Source organism: Rattus norvegicus, chromosome 5 (genome assembly GCF_021556685.1).
Source record: "Rattus norvegicus strain SHRSP/BbbUtx chromosome 5, alternate assembly SHRSP_T2T, whole genome shotgun sequence".
Lineage (NCBI taxonomy): Eukaryota > Metazoa > Chordata > Mammalia > Rodentia > Muridae > Rattus > Rattus norvegicus.
The window spans coordinates 114,578,846-114,599,416 of NC_141538.1; the positions used below are offsets into that span (position 1 = coordinate 114,578,846).

At 39.1% G+C, this 20,571-nt stretch overlaps 1 long non-coding RNA gene across 1 annotated transcript in view; it reads right to left on the reverse strand.

Annotated features, from left to right (window-relative positions):
• Positions 1-12,089: 12,089 nt before the first annotated feature.
• The window catches only part of LOC120102919 (uncharacterized), a 441,889-nt gene continuing 433,407 nt past the window's right edge, over positions 12,090-20,571 (reverse strand). The window contains exon 4 of the long non-coding RNA XR_015620979.1: positions 12,090-12,488. This is a non-coding gene — a long non-coding RNA (uncharacterized LOC120102919). The remainder of the gene's footprint in view (positions 12,489-20,571) is intronic.

Consider the following 20,571-nt stretch of genomic DNA (forward strand, 5'->3'; position numbering starts at 1 on the left):
GAAAACCTGGCTAAAAGTTCTCCACTTTGACATCCAACTTTCTTTAAATAATAAGAGCACTTTCATATGAAAGCTTTCAGTAAAAACACTGGGTTTCATGCTGAGTATCTGCTTCCATTTTGGTATTATGAAATACATCTGTGAACTTGTCAGAGTATCCGCGCGAATGGTAAATCTTATTAAATTTCCTGGGAGACACTTCAATACCTCCGAAGATGCTGGAGGAGGAACTAAGAGCATCTACCAGGAAAGTACTCCTGCTATGCTCACCTAGTTCTCACCGCCTAACCAGACTGTTACCTCCACTCATCTTACTCTCTGTCTTTTGTTGTAATGTATCTGAGGCACAGTTGTAGCATTTGTTGTGCTCTTAGGGTCTCCTTACAGATCAACAACTCAGAAATGACCTTGAGAATCCCTAGCACAAATCCCCTTGAGGTTGGCAGAGTGAATGAAGCAGGAGAAAAAGTTTAAAAGTAGTCAGGGTTTTATATATAATTTCTAGGAAAACAGTTCTCTGTTTATCAGGGCATCTCTCCTACTAAAAATAAAGACAATATTGGCCTCACTTATAACACTCCTGTATCCGAAGCTCATGTCTCAATATTAACACAAATAACTTTGTGTAAAAAAAAAAAAAGAACAAAAGCATGTGTGATTTCTGCAGTCTGGGAAGAGCAATGCCTACTCAGAATGGAAATGGCAGGTGTAAATAACCCTAAGTCAGTTGCCAATGTGAATAATCAATCAATAAATATTCAATTATTAATCCAATGGCTCTACATAATAAACCTGCTGAAGGGTCTGCTAATTTACTAATCTGTTAAAATATGAAATCTCTTTGTCTGATTAAGCAAGTACCCCATCTCAAAACATACACAGATTGGTGCATTTTAAATATATATATATATATATATATATATATATATATATATATATATATATATATATATAAACAAATAAGGCACAGTTATTTTCCCAACAGTCAAGATATTTACAAGTGAAATAAGGTTCAACAAACCTGGCAGCTTTTGTTCATGTGCCAGGTACACAGATCTACAAAAAGAGACTTTAGCATTTTATTAATCATAAGACAGCACTAAATTTATTTCCCACCTGACAGTTTTAAGCACACAGTCAAATGGTGAGTTAATTAAGTGACAGTGTCCGCGTTACTCAGAAAGATGAAGCAATAAACAGCTTCTGTGGCAGATTAAATGCCGGAATAAAATGGGAGCATCTTTGATAAGCCACTGGAGAGATTGCTGGTTAATTTCTGCTCCCCTAGAATCTGGACTACTGCCCCAGAGACCAAAACACCCGAAGAGCAAGCAAGTATTACTATATGTACCTTTCAAGGAGTGACAGATTCGAGGTAAATATGTAAATGGAGGAAAATACCATAATGGAAGCCATTATTTTGTGCAAATGATAAATGCTTTAAGAAGTGTAAAAGTTGACAGTTTCCATTTCAATTTAACATACCATGTTTTTTATGATACTATGTTTCTGAAATGGATACTCGGACCCACATTATCAATCTGGCAATAAGGATTTGAGAGAAATTTCAGACTAATATAGAGATTGGGAGCATCTCATTTCCTCATAAAGCTAAAGAGCCTAAGTAAATAGATCTCTACTCTGCCCACAGTGCCTGTACTTTGCAGGATCTCCATAGACATCTCATGCAAACCAGGACTTCTGGTGTTGCATGTTATTATATCATGTGCAGTGAGAAGTACAGATGTTATTTACTGGAGATCAAGGCTAGAGTGAAGTCACATGATTCTGCTTGGGAGAGATGTTTCAGTAATAACTTAGGTTCATTCTGCATTTGTCTTTTTATTAATTATAGTTGTTTTTGCATTCAGAAGCCTTTTACCATCACCAATCATTCACAGTCTCCATGTTGAGTTACACCATCCCACAAGAGATGGTGACACACTGTTTGAGAAATGGTTATCAGATGCTCATGGCGCTCTATCATTTACTGCTGAACAATTGATATATTCTAGGAAACTTGAGGGATTCAACGTTTTGGGTTATATGCCCACTGCTTAGTCTGCGAGACTCTAGGGTTTTCCCTAGTTCAAACCCATGGTCACACAAATTTCCCTAGATAAAGTCAGCAGGTCACAAAACCAGATGAATAGACATGAATGTGGGAAGGGGATTGCAGCAAAGAGGAGAGCGTAGAGAGATGAGAGAATGTATAAGATGGAGAGTGGTCACCAGATATTATGCATACATGTGAAACCATCAAATAAAATGTTTAATTACTGAGAAATAAATAAAAACAATAAAAGAGAAGATATCATTTCAGCAAATTACCTGTCATCAAGAAATAGAGAAGCAGACACAGAAAATGAAGGATGGGGAACATTCTGATGGCTTGACAGCTAATCAAATGAATGCATGTTTGTGTCAGCATCCACGGGTCCCACTTGGTAGAAGAAGAGAAGTGACTTCCATAAGTTTTGACCTCCACATATGCACTATGGCATAGATAGACCAGTATACATACACACATACATATATGCTCACACATACATTAAATGACAAATGATACATAGATAGATAGATAGATAGATAGATAGATAGATAGATAGATAGATAGATAGATAGATAGATGGATGGATGGATGGATGGATGGATGGATGGATGGATGGATAGATAGATAGATAGATAGATAGATAGATAGATAGATAGATAGATAGATAGAGATAATCGAAATGTAATTTTGGACTAGGTAACCTGCAATAAACATTAGCCAAATACAATGTCTTAAAGAGTTGGGGAGATGAACTATTTAAAGCAAGCAGATATCATCTGAAATGAAACAGAAATCAGTTCCCAACATGATTGTAGTGGAGTGAAAAGAAAAGACTTGGTGATGAGAAAGATAGAAAGGGGCAATGAGCAACAGGTGACAACTAATGCGTTCATCCCACTGTTCTTCTAGCAGTTTCATGGCATGAGAGATCTCAATTATTTTGTGCATTTTAACAATTTGTGAACTCCACATAATTTATTTCCCATAAAAATTTTGCAGTGTTTTTACTTAAGAAGTTAGAATATTTAAAATACATGGTAGAGGTCACAGGGCTAGGTAATTACACACACACACACACACACACACACACACACACAGACACGCACACATACACAAATAAATAAATAGATAGATAGATAGGTAAATAAATAAATAAATAAATAAATAAATAAATAAATAAATAAAATAAAACCCAGCAGTTTGGGATTATGATGCTCTGACATGACAACTTGCATTTCTTCTATTTTTTTTCAATGCACACCTTAAGCGAATTCCCTGTTCTAAGACAGTCCAGTGTCTTTAAAGATAAGGCAGAAAGATATTGGGTACATGAATCCATGGAAAAATAAATTATATTATGAAAAAAACATCCAATGGTTTTATATAAGAACAGAAATGGGGATAGTAAGAATGTTCTCATTTTATTCTGCATGCATTAATGTTATTTAAATGTTTAGTTTTTATCAAATATGTTAATGTTGTTCTTATTATAACTTAACGAGTAACAGAAAATTGAATTTTTACTTTATAAGAACACATACTTACGTATTAGCCTTGGAAAGTTTTGCCGAGATTTTAAAACAAATTTCCCTAACAATAAATTACAAGGCTATTATTGCTGAATTCAACTTCAATGTTAATCTGCTTAGCTAAATCCTGCCCTAAAGTGTTACTAATGAATGTGGATTACCGATGGGTGGAACTCCCTATTTTCATTCACAAATATTAAGCATTTAAGAGTCTGCTCTTTTTTCGTTTAACCTAACCTACTAGGATGTGTGATGCGTTAGGAGGGGGCGGGACATAGCTTAATAGAATAAGTGTCTAAGAACATTATCATTGTAACTTATGACATACAGAAATTACATCAAGGAAACTTTTGTCTGTCACAGTTCCCTCTAAAAACAGATGGAATTCTAGGTTCATTAATCATGACTAAAATAAATCATGTAAAATTTCTCAGAATTTTTATATTTTTTAGCTGTCTTATTACCAGTATGATAAACTTTTAATATACATAGATGTGGGTGTGGTGGTGGTGGTGGTGTGTGTGTGTATGTGTGTGTGTGTGTGTGTGTGTAAAATCTATTTTCTCAAAGTGTCCTCCAGTAAAATGATGTTGCTTTGGGTCCAGTAGGAGACCTTATAAAAACATGTAATAAAGGACTCTATGCTTCAGCATAGGGGGATACTGGCACGGTGAGGCAGGAGTGGTGGGTGAGTGAAAGAACACCCTTTTAGAGGCCGTGGGGAGGGAGGACTGGATAGGGAATTTGTGAAGGTGAGACCGGGAAGGGGGACAACATTTGAAATGTAAATAAATAAAATAACCAATAAATAAAGACTCTAGTTGTCCTAGTCAACTATCATCCCTGGCATTTGACATGCGACTGTGATAATGAGAGAGGAAACCATAAGTATGATCTCCTAACATGAAACTTTGCTTCTCTACCATCACCACAATGGCTGACAATCACTTCCCATCACACTTGATTATTGTAACTTGATTATAACAATTAGAACTAACTACATGCATAATTAAACAAAACACAGGTTTGTTTTCACTTAGCAAACAGTAAGTATGCAATCATGTCCTTGGGCATTGGAGGTACAAAGTAAGTTGTAACAGCCCATGGCCTCAAAGAGCTGACAGTAAAATGAAGAAGACTACCAAAACCAGCCTACCTGCCGTGCTGCTAGTAGCTCCATAGGTGAGGGTCCATAGGAGGAGTCAGTGTGCTGGCTGTGCTGATGATAGTGTATGTTACAGGAAAATAAAGAACAGATAATTTAGGGCTAGTTTCCCCGGTAGATTCTGAGACCTGCTATGTTATGGCTATGGCCCATTCAGAGATATTTCCTCACTTATGCTCTTAATCTGACTGCTTGAACCCTCAGTCTCTGGCCTCTGTTTCCTACCAACTGCTAAAAATCAAATACTATTTGCTTATTTTATATGCTACAATGTGCTCTGAATAAAGGAAATTGAAACAGGGGTAGAGGTAGAGAATGGGGACTCTCTGTTCTTATGCTTATATGTATCCCACTGAGTGTTTTGGCCCAGTGAGGCAATGGTATCTGTATTCTTATTTATAATAAGATAGCTCACTCCCCTCACTGACCTGAAGTAAGCCAAGTGAGAAATAGTTTTGCAGTTCCTATATCTGAGGCCAATTTTGAAAATCACATTTATGTTACATTCTAGAGGCAAGCAAAGTTATCACAAAAGCCTGTGCTAAAGGATTATAGGCTCACTATCAGAGTTCATATGAATCTCCAAGGAAGCACACACTTTCTAGATATACTGTAATGTATATATAGTCTCTTGAGAATTCCAGTAGAACAAAGCATCCAGAACGCCTCTCACCTCCACTCAAAAATCTTGCTGAAAGAAAAATTTAAAGTATAAATGCACATACTTGCACACACACATACACACATGCACACACACACACATACACATGCACACACACACTCACACATACACATACTCTCTCTCTCTCTCTCTCACACACACACACACACACACACACACACACACACACACAACACATGGATCAAAGAAGCAATAACAGTCAAGAGATTACTTTAACCTATACCTGAGAATATGGGATACTGTGATTCAGTGTATATGGAAGATGAGTAATTAATCTGAATAAGAGTAGAGGAAGGTTGCTAAAGTCTGTTTATAAGAATTTCAATTAATTCTGCCAATTCATAAAATGAGCTTATAAAGCACTTGGAGTTCTCAGTGGAAAGCAATGAGTTTCTTCTCTGGCAGAAATAAATAGTTAAGAGATGTCCATAGGAAGTAAGATTGAAATGCCTGACAAGAATCCAGGAAGGACACCCTTCTGAGAGAAACAGTGGTTGAAAAGCAAAGATTTGACTAGAAAGGCCCTTTGATAGTGAAGTGTCACTTTTAGTTTTTAGAATTTTTGTCGTTTTTTTTCTTTTTTTAATTGAGTATTTTATTTATTTACATTTTAAATGTTATCCCCTTTCCCAGTTTCCCCTCCTCAAACCCCTTATCCCATACCCCTTCCCCCTGCTTCTATGAGGGTGCTCCCCCACCCACCCACTCCCTCCTTATTGCCCTGGCATTCCCCTACACTGGGACATCGAGTCTTCATAGGACCAAGGGTCTCTCCTCCCATTGATGCCAGATAAGACCATCCTCTGCTAAATATGCAGCTGGACCCATGGGTCCTGCCATGTTTACTCTTCGGTTGGTGGTTTACTCCCTGGGAGCTCTGAGGGGTCTGGTTAATTGATATTGTTGTTCTTCTTATGGGGTTGCAAACCCCTTCAGCTCTTTCAATCCTTTCCCCAACTTTTCCATTGGGGTCCCCATGCTCAATTCAATGGTTGGCTGTGAGTATCCACCTCTGTATTTATCAGGCTCTGTAAAAGCCTCTCAGAAGACAGCTAAATCAGCCTCCTGTCAGCATATACTTCTTCGCATCTGCAATGATGTCTGGGTTTGGCGTCTATATGTGGGATAGATCCCAAGGTGGGGAAGTCACTGGATGCCCTTTTCTTCAGTCTCTGCTCCACACTTTGTCCCTGTGTTATGTGAATGTGCAGATATGTGCACATGAGTGCATGTGCAGTTCACCTGCTCACTTTACTCTAAAATATAAACTTTTATGGCTGATAACGTGCATGGGCCACCATTTTGAAAATTATGTTTTCCATAGAATAAAGCAGTTGAAAATGAGATGATCCACATACCTGCCAATATTATCCTGAAATAATATTCCTAGATGTATGTTTGATCATATATTGCCACTTTTGTCATTTAATTTTCAAGAACTTCTTATGGAGTCTAGTGAACACAGGCATGGAAAGAACTATCTATCAACATAGAGTCTAACTAGTGCATGTTGAATCTCATAAGGCCACAGGACAACTCAGAATCCCATTACTAAGTCTTCTGCCAGAGAACAAGTGTTTAGTTTGGATGGCATTGCTCTATGTAGAACAAAGACAGAGCAATGCTACTCCAGGCCAGCTTCAGAGAGGGCAGGTCTGAAAATCTTACTTCTGTAATTCAGAAGTCCCCTCATTGCCTTTAAGAGAATGATGAAGAATTAAAGAAAAGGACTCAAAAAAGGGACTCTATAATCATACTATCTGCATTATATACATATGCCTGATTCTAAAATATTAGAGTCATGTGTACCCTAGCAAACACATGCCTTAATTAGAAGTATGTGAAAATAAAATATCACCCACCAATAAATAATTCTTTCAGTAAAATTAGCCCCATAAAAGTTGGAGGAAATTTAAATTTTTCATCTCAGAATCCGTCTTACTCAGTCTTTCATAGAATGCAGCATAGTCCAAGCAAGTATGCAGCCACCAAGATGGGACAAGATTTAATGCAAAAGAAACAATTTACTGCAAGATAATTCAGCCTTTTGTTTTCCATGAAATAACAGTTATAAAAATTATACTGGAGTGGGGGTGCAGAGGAAGAAAGGGAGGAAGGGAGAGTAAGATGGGGAGAGAGATAGAGGGAGGGAGAGGGAGAGGGAGAGAGAGAGAGAGAGGGAGGGAGAAGGAGAGGGAGAGGGAGAGAGGGAGAAGGAGAGGGAGAGGGAGATCCAAACACGACTCTTCTAATTGAAGTAGACTGAACTTTCCATGATATGAGATTTGACTACCCATCCTGCACACTGTCTTCTCTTTTCTGGACAAGAGACTATCAACAGGTTTGGTGGTGACAATTGTCTAGTAGTACTATAGCTCTGTGGCAGACTCACAGACAATGGCATATGAAATGTACCAATGAGTAATTCCACTGGACAGGTAGCAAAGAATTAGACAGTGGCCAACCAAGGAGGAATCTTCATACTGCCATGAGAATAAAAGCATGTGGAATAGAATAGGGAAATATTAAGTATTTCAGGAATAGACTTCCAGGTAGAGATGTAATGAATCTCTTCCAATCTGAGGAAGACATGGAAATCTAAAACATGTAAAGGAGGCAAACAAATGACCAAAAACATCAAATAGATGCACATAGTAAAAGGAAATGCTCCAAGGAAAACAAATCTAACAACTAAAAATGAGGCAACTAAAGATTCAGATATAAAATTAATGATGCTAACAAGCACTGAAAAAGCCGGTATAACCTTGTTTGCTAATGTTCAGATGGAATCAACCATAGGACAACCCTCTTACTCCATGGCCAAACTGAAGGACACAGTGAGTATGAATATGAGGAAGGGCCAAGCCATAAAATATGTGGAAAGAGATAACACAGATAAAACATAGTTTTGATTCTTCAGAGAACCATGACATTGCAACCTAGAGAGCAGGACTTGTATCTTACTAGCCAGTGTTGTGAAATGCCAAGTGTTTCTCCCATTGTTTTCATAATAATGTTAGCAGGCTTCAGGTCTCAGCCTGTGTTCCAGCAAGCCAGGTTCAACAACTCATCTTCCATAAGTCAATTAAACCAGGCAATTTAGTAGTAAAAAGCAGAGAGAGAGAGAGAGGGGGGGGGGAGGGAGGGAGGGGAGAGAGAGAGAGAGAGAGAGAGAGAGAGAGAGAGAGAGAGAGAGAGAGAGAGATTTATTCAATGTGGCTACACTGGGTAGAGGGACAAAAAGATCTAATGATTCCACCCTACATAAGTCCTTCCTCTGGTTCTGAAGTGAGGTTGAAATGTAAACATATGATCAAAGTTACAGAAGCATGCTCAGAAGTGGACCAACTATTATTGACAAGGCTTTAGTCTCTCCAACAAGACTTTCTGACATGTTAGTATTGTGGAAAATCTTTTTTTCCTGAGGAAAGTTACAGTTCTGGCTGACCCAGACTTTCTTTTCTACCAGCATGAAAGTGTTGAAGAAATTCCAATTCCTCACCATCCATTGTTTTAATAAACAGAGAGGCAGATTGAGGATCATGGTGTCTCTGTTCATCCTGCTAGACCAATGACAGCAACAGTAAATGACTTGTGAGAATCACATAGACCCCAAAGCATCAAAACATGAATGGATGAGAAAGGCTGGATGAAATATATGAACGCCATTATGATTTGAATAAGAAAATCATAGGTCTGTATATTGAAGCCTTGGTCCTCACTAAGTGCTGTAATTTAGGAAGTGATGGAAACATCTGCTGATAGGGATCAGCGGGAGGAAGTAATCACTCTGGGTGTCTGGGTGGAACCCTTACTTTGCCATGTTCCTTTTTGTATTTTCTTTCTACTTACAGGTTACCTTGAAGTAATCACCTGGGCCCCACTGTAGCCTTCTACATGATGCTGCCCAACTACAGGCCTAGAAGCACTGGTATGATACACCATGGGCTAAAACCTTTAAAATTATGAATGTGAACAAACGGTTCCTCCCTTATTTTTTTTGTTCCTGTTTTTTGTTTTGTTTTGTTTTTTTTTTACTTTTTGGCACACTAACCTAAGGTCTGGCTAATTTACTCTTTAACACGGGACAACTGTCAATTTGCAAATTTACTTCCAGAAAGACTAGAGAGTTTGATTTTATGCATAGCTTCTTGACCTGAAAAACTTTACTGTTTTTCGATAAAAATTTAGCATAAGGGATAAAGTATCGGCACAAACTGAATGAGAGTCAGATTACTTTACCTTCAACTAACCAAATAGGCAGCGCCTGAAAAAACTCCACATCAAGCTTTAAAAGAAAGCATCATACAACACCCAATTGAATTCAACACAAAAGGGCAAACAAATATAATTAGGTACACACAACCCTCAGAGGTCCCATTTTTATCCTTAATAGCCAAATAAAATGAATTGATTTCCCATTCTTTGTACTGTGTGGTGCTCCACACTGTCTTAGAGAATCTGAGGCTGTCGGGTGAGGAAGGGATTGATTAATTCTCATCAGTTCTCTTCAAAATTTTCTACACTTACTGACTTCTGGCTCCTTTCTCATTATCCCTGCGTCTGTGCCTGGTTCTCTCTCTTTATTCATTGTCACTTAGACTTACTTACCATCATACTATCTTTATGAACCCAAAGACACTGCTGCTACATGGCCACTCGTATGTGAACTTGAAGAGCATCAAAGGACTACCAGTCTAGAGACTGGAGAGCAGGCAGCACAAAGGTCAGTACCACATAAGGGTCCTTAGATGCTCCTTCAGCTCAGTGAACACGGAATCATGTCTGACAGTAGGATTTTAACCCAATCCCAGTCTAAAATGATTTCCTAGACCTGTATTTTGAAAGCATACTTCTTTGTCACATCTCAAAGCCTGATAACCTCACTAGAGTGGTTCAACATCATGTTTTCTATAACACCTTTTAGCTTTCAAACCCTTTTCCACAGTAGCTTCCAGCTTGTCTTTTAAATACAGTTGAAAAATACACCTATGATGCATTACTAAATAAAATGTCTGCCCATGTCATATCTCCACTAAAATGGCTGCCCACATCTTATCCTCACTCCCCTCATATATCAACCAGAATCAGACAGAGCCTTGAAATTAGTGTTCCTTTCATTGCAACCTTGTTAACTCCTTATTCAGAGATTCACCCCACATCCAATGAGGATCACATTTTAAACAATAGTAAATATCTAGCCCTGAGAAGACTAGTCCCCAGGGTTAGTCTAGAAAGTCCACAGAATACATAAAAGTGAGGATTAGAGTGTCTTAAGTCTCCCTGACTTCCTGTATTTCAGACATAGAAAACAGAGGAAGATAAATGCTGTAAGAAAATACCTAAACTCTGAGATCGATGCTCTAAGATCTAATCATTTCACAATTGAGAGCAAGTGTATACTATCCTAACCAAAGAGACGGCGTTCTGATGCGGCACTGCTAAAAGGCCATTTGGGTGGATCGTCTCTGTAGCAGGAGAGAGGAGCAGCCAGGGTCATTTGCAAGGACTTTTGCCTCATTGACTTCTGTTTCCTCCAGGGCCCTTTCTGGCTGATCTGTCATCTGTGGTTTGGGAGGAGAGGAGTTATTTTCACATTCTCCCTTTTTGCCTCCTGGCTTTTGGCTCTTCGGGAAAGTGTTTAGCTCAGAAAACAGCTGGCTACTGTCAGTTTTGTGTAGGGTTACGAGACACAGCACCCCCGTGTTCATTTCAGAGATGGCTTTGAAAACACTTGTGTTTGCTGGCACCTTTGACTGCCTGGACCTCTGTGTTTACTCATTATGAAAAAGATGGAAAGAGAAAAGACGAGAGTCTCTCTGTGCTGCTAAAAATATTCTTCACGAGGCAGGCTGTTCTCTTCGTGGAAATGAGACTGAGGCAGGGGAGAGGCTACAGTAGTCAGCCTCACGCTGTCTAGTGGGCTGGTCTGTGACGAAGGGTCTTAGTGAGATCATGTCTATTTTCTCTAGAAGCCCAGGACCCCTGGCCTGGCCTCTGTTACTCACTAGGACTTTTGCAAGAAGTGCCAGTCTTCTAGGAACGCCCTCTTGATCTCTGGTTGGTTACTTCTTTGGTGATCGGGATGATGGTCTTTCAGAAGTTGCCCTTCAGGTCAACGTCTCTTTCTCCAGGCTTTTCATTACTATTTTATCTATCAAGAAAATCCAAATGATAAGCAGGCATTTTTGAGCTTTGACAACACATGGGCTAAAGTTATATATAATTCCAACAGCAGAACCAACTATCTAAAACAGGATCTTCAGTCTCTGTTCCACAGCTTCAATTTCTTCATTTTAAAATGTCTTTTCCGGGAGGGAGGGGAGTGCTATTGGCCATTTTCAGGTAAGTCTGAAAAGATATTCTAAAACATACAGTTTTTAAAGACAGCAAGGAATGCAAAGATTAGGGAAAGGAGAAACCACGGTGATAGCTCTGTTAGAAAAGTGCTTGCCTTACAACCATGAAGACCTGAGTTCGATCCTCAGAACTCCTATGAAAAACCAGATGTTGTGACTTGCATTATAAGCCCAGTGCTGGGTATACGGAGGCAGGTGAGTACCTGGGCCTCACTGCATCCAGCCCAGCCTATTTGGTGAGTTTCAAGCTAGTATGAGAGAGTGGGTTTGCTTGTTTGTTTTTCCTTTTCTTTTCTTTTTTGTCATTGTTGTTTATTGTTGTTGATTTACATGTGACTGATTATGGTACCTAAAGACCAATGCACAATGTTATCCTCTGACCTCCACACCTTTGTGCACACACATGAAAGACACTCACACTCACACATGCACACAAACACAAATTAGATAAGGTGGAAAACCATTAACCATCTCTGTATTTACATCTGATTCAATATGCTGACACCATTTTCTATCGTTCTGAACCACAATAACTCAGCTATCCAAGGTATCCTAGGGCCAGCCTGCTAGGAAAAGACAGGAAGTCTTGTAAGGTGAATGGGTGACAGAATGAGTCTCACATGAGAGACTTGAGTTCACTCCTTACCTCTGCCACCAGCTGATTCGATGTCACTCGACTTCTCTCCCACTCCTCCTTCTTCTGTAAGAAAAGGTGAATTCTCTCAACCTCTTAAACATGTCAGAACAATTACATGGGTTAAGTTGCATATGATTCTAAATCCAGAAACGAAGCAAACATTTAACAGACATGCGTTTCCCGACATTAGCCGAATATTCCTGGCTAAGAAGATAATATCGGAACTCAGTTCTGATAATTAAGCATCTCTTAATGTTTAAATCCATGTCTGCCAACTGTATGTCTTAATCTACAAACAGAGGCAAGCTCCTTTTCCATCAGAACACTAGAAGCACCAAGTATGTCCAGAAAATGCACACAGGGAATCCCACCTGATACAGCCTGCAGTGCAGCCTCATGGACCCTTCCTTTATCTCAAAGCCAAATGTCCACATAACAGACTGAAGGTGGCTGAGGCAGCCAGAAGCAGGGTTTTGTAATTCTCCAGTCAGCATAACTAAAACCTCCCCTGTATGCATGTTGCCTTTATTTTCTCAGTTTCTTCCTTGGAGGTCAGGGACACTTAGGAGAATTTTTTATATAGTTTTCATTTTTTAAAAATGGCAACTCTGGTCAAAGCTACAAAACCAGGAATGAAAGAAAGAAATTGTTTCCGTGTCCTTTCAACTCCTTGCAGAGGACATTTCCAAATCCTGGACTTGGTGAGGGCTTAGTGTTTTAGGTAATACTGCCCTCTGTTGGAAAAGTGGTGCACTTCTTTGTTAAAAGAGCAGGACCTTGGCAGTATTAGTGCAGTGGCATTAAAACCTATGGGAAGCTGTACCTATCCTCGCTAAACATTTCAGGCTTGTCCCAGTCAGAACAGAAAAAGAGAACCAAGTAACAGGAGACCTCACCTACAAAATCTAATAATACAGAGTCAACACAAGTACAGTCTTTCTAAATTGCTTTTTAAATGTATAAGTGCATATATATATATATATATATACTTTCTATTAAAAGAAATTTTAGCTTATAACATTTTGTTTTGCAACTTTCCATTTTGACCTTTATTCTCACCATCAAGAGTGGTCAAAGCTGCTTACAGACCGTAAGAGCTGGAAGGCTTTTGGGGTAACATTTGTCTATAAAGAAACGGGGAAAGGAGGCTCTGTTTGGGGGCTTTGAAGAACTCAAATGCTTCTCCGTGTGTAACTACTGTGGCAGTACTCAAAGTAGTCTGAGGAGGGACACTGTGCAGCTCCCTTTGTCTCTCAAACTATTGATAAATGGACCTTCAAGAAATTAGAGTGTCCCCAGTCGTCTTATGCAGAGAAAAGGAAAAGGCTGCAGGCTGCTGCCAGCCAGAGAAGGAACTTATCTCTAGAAAAGGAATTTCACACAATTCTGGAAACTCATCAGGAGAAATGAAGTCTGGATGCTGATGGACAGATAGGACTGCTTAAATGTGTATAACTTTTACACTCTATTAAAAACTGACCCTTATGTCAAGACTATGAGGATAGAGGTGACATGAAGAGGTGTCACTACACTTCTTTGTGTCTCTTTTAATGTGGTCACATTGACTAAATCTCTGGTTTTCACTGTCAATTGCCTAGTACAGTATCCTACTGAAGTCAGGTGGGTGAGTCTAGCTTACTAGGGATTCCAGGGTCAAGTTACTGATCCTAGCAACAACCAAACTAGAAAAAAAAAAAAAACATGAGATTTAAACATGCTATTATATCATCTAATAGTGCCACCCTGATATCTTATATATTACAGCTTTTAACTTTTTTTACAGAAAGCATTCAATTACAGAAAGTACCTCTAAGAAAAACCAAATGAACCCAATTATTCAGTTCCAAATTCAGGTTCTTCACCATCTCTAAGAAAGAGGTAAAACGCATCTTTTCAAATGCAAAGAAAATGCACTGAAAGGCTTTATCCACATAGTAATAGAGTGGAATTATTGTATGGGTTAATGAGTGATGACATTTGACAAAATAAGACAATGTAAGACTGAAAAAGAATGCCTAAGAGAAGGGCTCAGATAGTCCAAGAACCTCTTGGAATCTTCAAGAGGAATAAAAAGCAAATCTGTGGAGGACGGATTTTCAGCTATGTTAAAATCCGTAGTGAGCAATCTAACTGCAGCCATACACTCAATTTTAAAATCAACTCACAGCATGCTTTTTATTATCCTGTGTATGTAATGGTACTATGGATCGTCTCCTCGGTTTGTTCAATTGCTTCGACTCCAGCAAGAGCACGCCAGACTCCCAAATTAGAGAACAGCCTTCAACAATGTATTGCATCTGTAGCCACTGAGTTATAATACCTTTTAGTAATTCCAAACAAAATAAATCCACTGGAAAGTCTTAACTAACAACTAGAATTGAGGCTACATTTACATAAAAAGGGTGTAATCTGATAATCCATCTTTTAAGCAGATCTCTAATAGCACCGCTTACTCTATAGATAACCAGGGCATTCTAATAAATAGCACCATTGCTCCCGGGAAGGCTTTGAAACAAATCAGCCAGCCACGCCTGCCCCTGGAAAGCCTGCTCCACAAGAGCAGAGGGAAATGCCTGATGGTGGCCAGTGCATTCCCAAGAGGAGAAAGAGACAGGCTTCACTAAACAAGCTCACTTTAGACTTCCCAAATTTACCTATCAAATGTCACCGCCTCCTCAAATACAAAAGCAGATGTCAAATTCACAGATATGGAAAGAATAGATTTAAACATCTTCCAAGGGGGTTTAAAGAGAAGGCTCATCTATTAAGGGTTCCCACTGCCTTTGCTAAGGACTGAGCTTCAGTTCCTGCTCACACAGGACTGCTCACAAAATGCCATCTCTGACTTCTCCTGCAGGCACCAGACATACCCAGGATATAGATACATACATGCAGGCAAAACACACACACACACACACACACACACACACACACACGCACGCACGTACACACACACACACACACACACATATATGATATATATATATTTATCAAGAAAATGAGCCTATAGAAAACACAGAATTAGAAAATATTTTCCCACAACCCTTCACCCTCTTTGTCCACCTGTCTGACTTTGACTTAGCTTTTAAACCTACACACAGCAAAGTCGGTATGAGTTTATCTCCAAAGGGAAAATAATTAAAGTCTTACACTTTCATAAGGCTCTTCCATCAAGAGCACCCCCTGGATTTTAGAGTATTCGCTCACATACTACACTGAACAGTTGAGATACTTTTTCAAAGAAGATTCTGGCTCATATAATTACCAAACCACATCCAACCTACTTTATGTACGGGTTTGAAAAATCAGACCATGCTGGACTATTTCCAGGTTGTCTCGCCATAATATCCTACAGGTACATCAGATAACCTGCAATTAGTCACATAGGTATATTAAGATATAGTGCAAGGGACTATGAAGATGTCTCCATGGTTAAGAGTGCATATTGTTTTTGCAGAGGGTGTATGTTCAGTTCCGAGAACTCAGACTCTAGGAGTTCTGAAGCCTATGGTTTTATTGGGCACTTGAACTCTGCACACACGCACTCACAGACATAGATCCACATAATTAAAAAAACAATTTTAAATCTATAGTATCAACTAAAATTCAAATAAAGTATCATATTGTATCAAGATCTGAGGATGAAACTAAAGGCTACAATAGAAACTTGATGGTGTCTAAAAACAAGATGGAGGAATTCTACCTGACTCTACCTACACGTGGTTACTATACAGTCAATAACAATTTCGTTTGTTTGTTTTTGCAGTTAATTCTGCTTGTGTATCCTACTTAATTTGTGAACTTGATGCCAGAGACTATTCTTTTAATAGTGAATTTTGGTATTATCTTGCTTTTAACATCAAACAGAGAGAGGGCGAGGTGTTCCTGCACAACTTATCAAGTCTAGAGAGAAGCCCCACTTTAGACAATTTAGAAATGTGCAGTTTCAGTGCCCCATCTTACTAGATCTTAATGTCTTTGGGAGGGAGCACTTAAAACTCTCACTTTTCAATCTCCTTAGTTATAAGCTGATTCTGAGACCTTTCTAGTGAAGCATCACAAGGAACCTACATGATGAGTACATATGCCCGTGGCCTCTTAGCACTATGAAGTTTTTCCCCTCCAAATGGGCCCTCTCAGGAGGATTTCTTTAACCTAGATGATTAGACAACCAGAGCCCATCTGAGGCGCCTTACAAGAAGTGCCTGTTAAGAAGTGAAAGGCACATATAACTAAACATAGTCCCTCCATTTCCTCCTTATCCAGATGTACAGAACGGAGTTTGGGGCAGTTCCTCAAAGGCCCTGTGTCTCAAGGCCCTGTGTTGATTTAAATCTTAGAATTGCTTGATATTCAGATGACACCACAGAAACCAAGAACCTTACAGTTTGAAAACGGCAAGTGTTGCCCTGTCATATCAACCTAAAGGACTTGAAGAAACACTTTTCAAAGTAGTGTTTTTGTGTCTACCTAAGCTATAGTTCCACTATGAAGCCCCACTTAGATGATAACATGTAGTGCACACTCCTGCTTTCTTTCTTGCGTAAGGGGACGGCACAAGAGGCAAAGTCATGTATTTTGCCACTATATTTCCTGTGAGCAATGTATGTACCAGAAAGAATGTTAGGGGCCATCTTCTCAAACATGACTGCTGAGCGCTAGCCTAATCCATTTATACAGCACTCAGACAGTCCCCTTGAACACCTGCACAGCTGAGTGATTTTATGAGCTGCTTACCTACGGTCCATTATCAAGGTCAAACAAACATGAGGATGGTTTAGAACACAACAGTCAAAAGTGAACAACTTAACAACTATAAAAGTCCTCCAGACCTGATTCAAGCCTCTATGGACTGCCAAGGTCAGAGTGGCCTTCAGAATCCAAATGTTTTTCTAGATCATACTTCTGCCCCTTATTTTGAAGACTTTATTTTTAGTATTCATTATTATGGTCAGAATGCCAAGTGCTGGACTCTCTAAGTAGTCCCCAGTAAATAACATATATCTTCTCTATTCCAGGATCTGAAAAAAAAAATGGAGAAGTAAAATAGATGAAAACAGGTGTCCAAAATAACTACTGCTTTATGATTGACAGGATCCAGCCTGGAGACTTTAACCTAGCATGGGTATCTATCCCTGGTCCTACAGCAGGATCCCAAAACTTGGGAAAGCATAAGCATATGTTTTACAAGAACAACTGTTTTCCCTGACCTCAAGGAAAACCAAATGTTTCTTTACAAATGTATCAATCACCTAAGCTGTTGCCTCTCTCTAGAGGCAGAATGACTAAGAAAGGAAGAGACTCTATTTAGGAAAATTCCATTGTCATGAAAACCAGAGTAGGGAAAAATAAGTATCCCTTTACCACTCAACCCAGCATGGAAAACCATTGCTTGAAATAACTCCCTGGACTGTAAGATGCCTCTGCCTAGGACACTTGTCTGTGAGCTTGGCTCTTCAGCACCCAGCCATGCGTCTGCCACACATGCATGTATTGACATGTCACAGTTTAAAGAGTTTATGACAAGGTTAAGGCCTGAAAGCTAACCCATTGAGATACCCAGGACTGGTTAAAAGTGAGAATAAGAAAACAGGCAGTCTCTACAGAAAAGAGTACTATTCAAAGGTAAGTCTCCCAGGATGATATGATTTTGAGGTTCTGACACTTAGTTGCTACTCAGTGTGAGCAACTGTCATCACCTAGAAGCCTTGGGCACAATTTTATCAGGTGCCAAAGAGGAGAGTCGTGGAAATTCTTGGGAAATAGAACTGAACACTGGTTCTGTTTGTACGTGTCAATACATGACAAGACAGAAGAAGCAGAAGTGGAAAGGAGCAAGAAGTATACAAAAGAGTCAACACAAAAGAGAAATGAGGAGAAAAAGAAACCAGGGGAAAGAAGAGTATAAAATGAAGCAGGATCCGTATCGCTTTAGACTTGAGCTAAACCATCAAAGAAAACCATTAAAAGTACTTGCTGTTGTGAAGGTTGTAAATAACCCAGAAGTTCTAGTTTGAGTTCTATTGCATTGATAAATTGTTCTGACCAAAGGCAATCTGAAGGTGAAATGATGTGTTTGGCTAACAGATTGTAGTCCATCATTGAGAAAAACCCAGGCAGGACCTCAAGTGCAGTACGCAGAAGAACGCTGTTCACCAGTTTGCTTTCTCTGGCTTTCTCAGCCAGCTCTCTTACACTGTACTCCTGCCTAGTGATGTCACCCACAGTAGGTTGTGTTGTCTTACACCAAACAGCAATTAGGAAAGTGTCCCAAGGTTGGAGGTTTGGCTCAGTAGTAGAGTGCTTGCCAGGACCCTGGGTTCAATCCTCAGCTTGGGGACTCTTATGGAAGAGTTAGGGGGAGGACTGTGGACCCAAAGGACATAGGACCTTCCCAGAAAGACCAACAGAGTCAAGTAAGCTAGACATGCCTCTCAACCATGGATCATACACCTCCCCTGCACAGACGTAGCAGATGTACTGTTGGTCTTCATAAGGGTCCACAACAACTGGATTGGGGATATCCCAAAAGCTGTTGCCTGTCTGTGAGATGTGTTCTTCTAGCTGGGCTGCTTTGTCTGGCCTAAGCGGGAGAGGAGGTGCCTAGTCCTGCAGAGAATTGATGCACCAGGGTGTGGGGATAGTCAGGTGTGCCTCCAACCTCTAAGAGGACAAAGGGGGGATTGTTTGAGGGGGGTAACAAGGGGGAAGGGCAGTGATCGGGACGTAAAGTGAATAAAAGTAAAATAAAAAAAATGTGCCCATATACCTATGCTTACAGACCAGTCAGATGTAGGAAATGCCTTTATGTTGTCCTCTTCCCAGGTGTGTCAAGTTGACAACCTAGATTAACTATCACACCAGCTGACCACTTAAGAATGTCTTATTCTTGTTCTAGCCCATGCTAATGTTGATGATGCATGTGTAGAAATATATATCTCCAATAGGAACATTCTTAAGAGAAAGAAAGCAAACATTGTTAAAATTATTGAATGACAGCAGGCAACCTGGACTTCCTTGGCAAACCAGGACTTTACAAATGCCCAAGCTGTGCAACCTCCAGTCCCCGTTGTCTCTGAAAAGCCCTTTCACTGTATCATACTATGCAAGAAGCCATATTCTGTCTGGCCACAGTGAAGACGTAAGAGCCAGTCCAAAAATAACTCAATTCAAACAATTTCCTTTCACTCCTTAATACCTTAGATGCATATTTTAAGCCCGTAAGATTTTATAGCAAATGAAATAAATAGCTTGATTTTGTAAAACTCCCTTTCTCCCCAACTTCTCAAGGTCAACATACTAGTTTCATGTCACAAGAATGTTCAACTGATTTTAAACCAAGTTTAATATATTGGTTTGTCTTAACATTTTTTAGAAATGTAAAATTGCCTTAGAATCACTTCTTTTAACTGTTTCGCCATATCTAATATTTGAAGAGCAAGTTATTTCATATGGATTCAACCTCTCCTTAGTGTATTTTTGGTTCATACTTGGATCAGAAATAAATGAGATTTTTAGAAAATATAATTTAATATTGGCCATTTTAAGTAGACTATTAAAGATAAAATGTCAGACTCTGATTTATTCATATTACCTGTGTGTAATGAGAATATCTACCAATAGTTGTGAACTCCAACATGGAAACATGTCTCCAATATACTCGATATTGAATCTAAAATGCAAGAGACACCTGCCCAAAAAGTATCATTTAAACCATGTATAGACTACACCATTTGTATGAAATCAAATATATATATATATATATATATAATACATAGAATTTTATTTTCCAACTTTTATTCTCAATATTTTAAGAATTTATATCATAAAGAATACTAATTTTTGAAATTTAAAGGAGGAGACTGTTGCTTCTCAAAATTTAGTTTAGATAGAAATCGATAGTCTTGTTAGATGCAAAATCTAGTTTACTAATGGTAGAACCTTATCCTAGCACTTGAGTAAAACTCCCAACTGACTCCAGGGACCATTCTTTGAAAGCCAGGGCCATAGAACACTGGCTGTCTACAAATGTGACTACCACTCAGATTCATTTGAAAAAATTTCACCAATGCCATCTCTGTTTACTATTCCACAGATTCCAGTTAAGTTTGTCTGGTATCAGAAATTTTTAAACGTCTCAGATAGT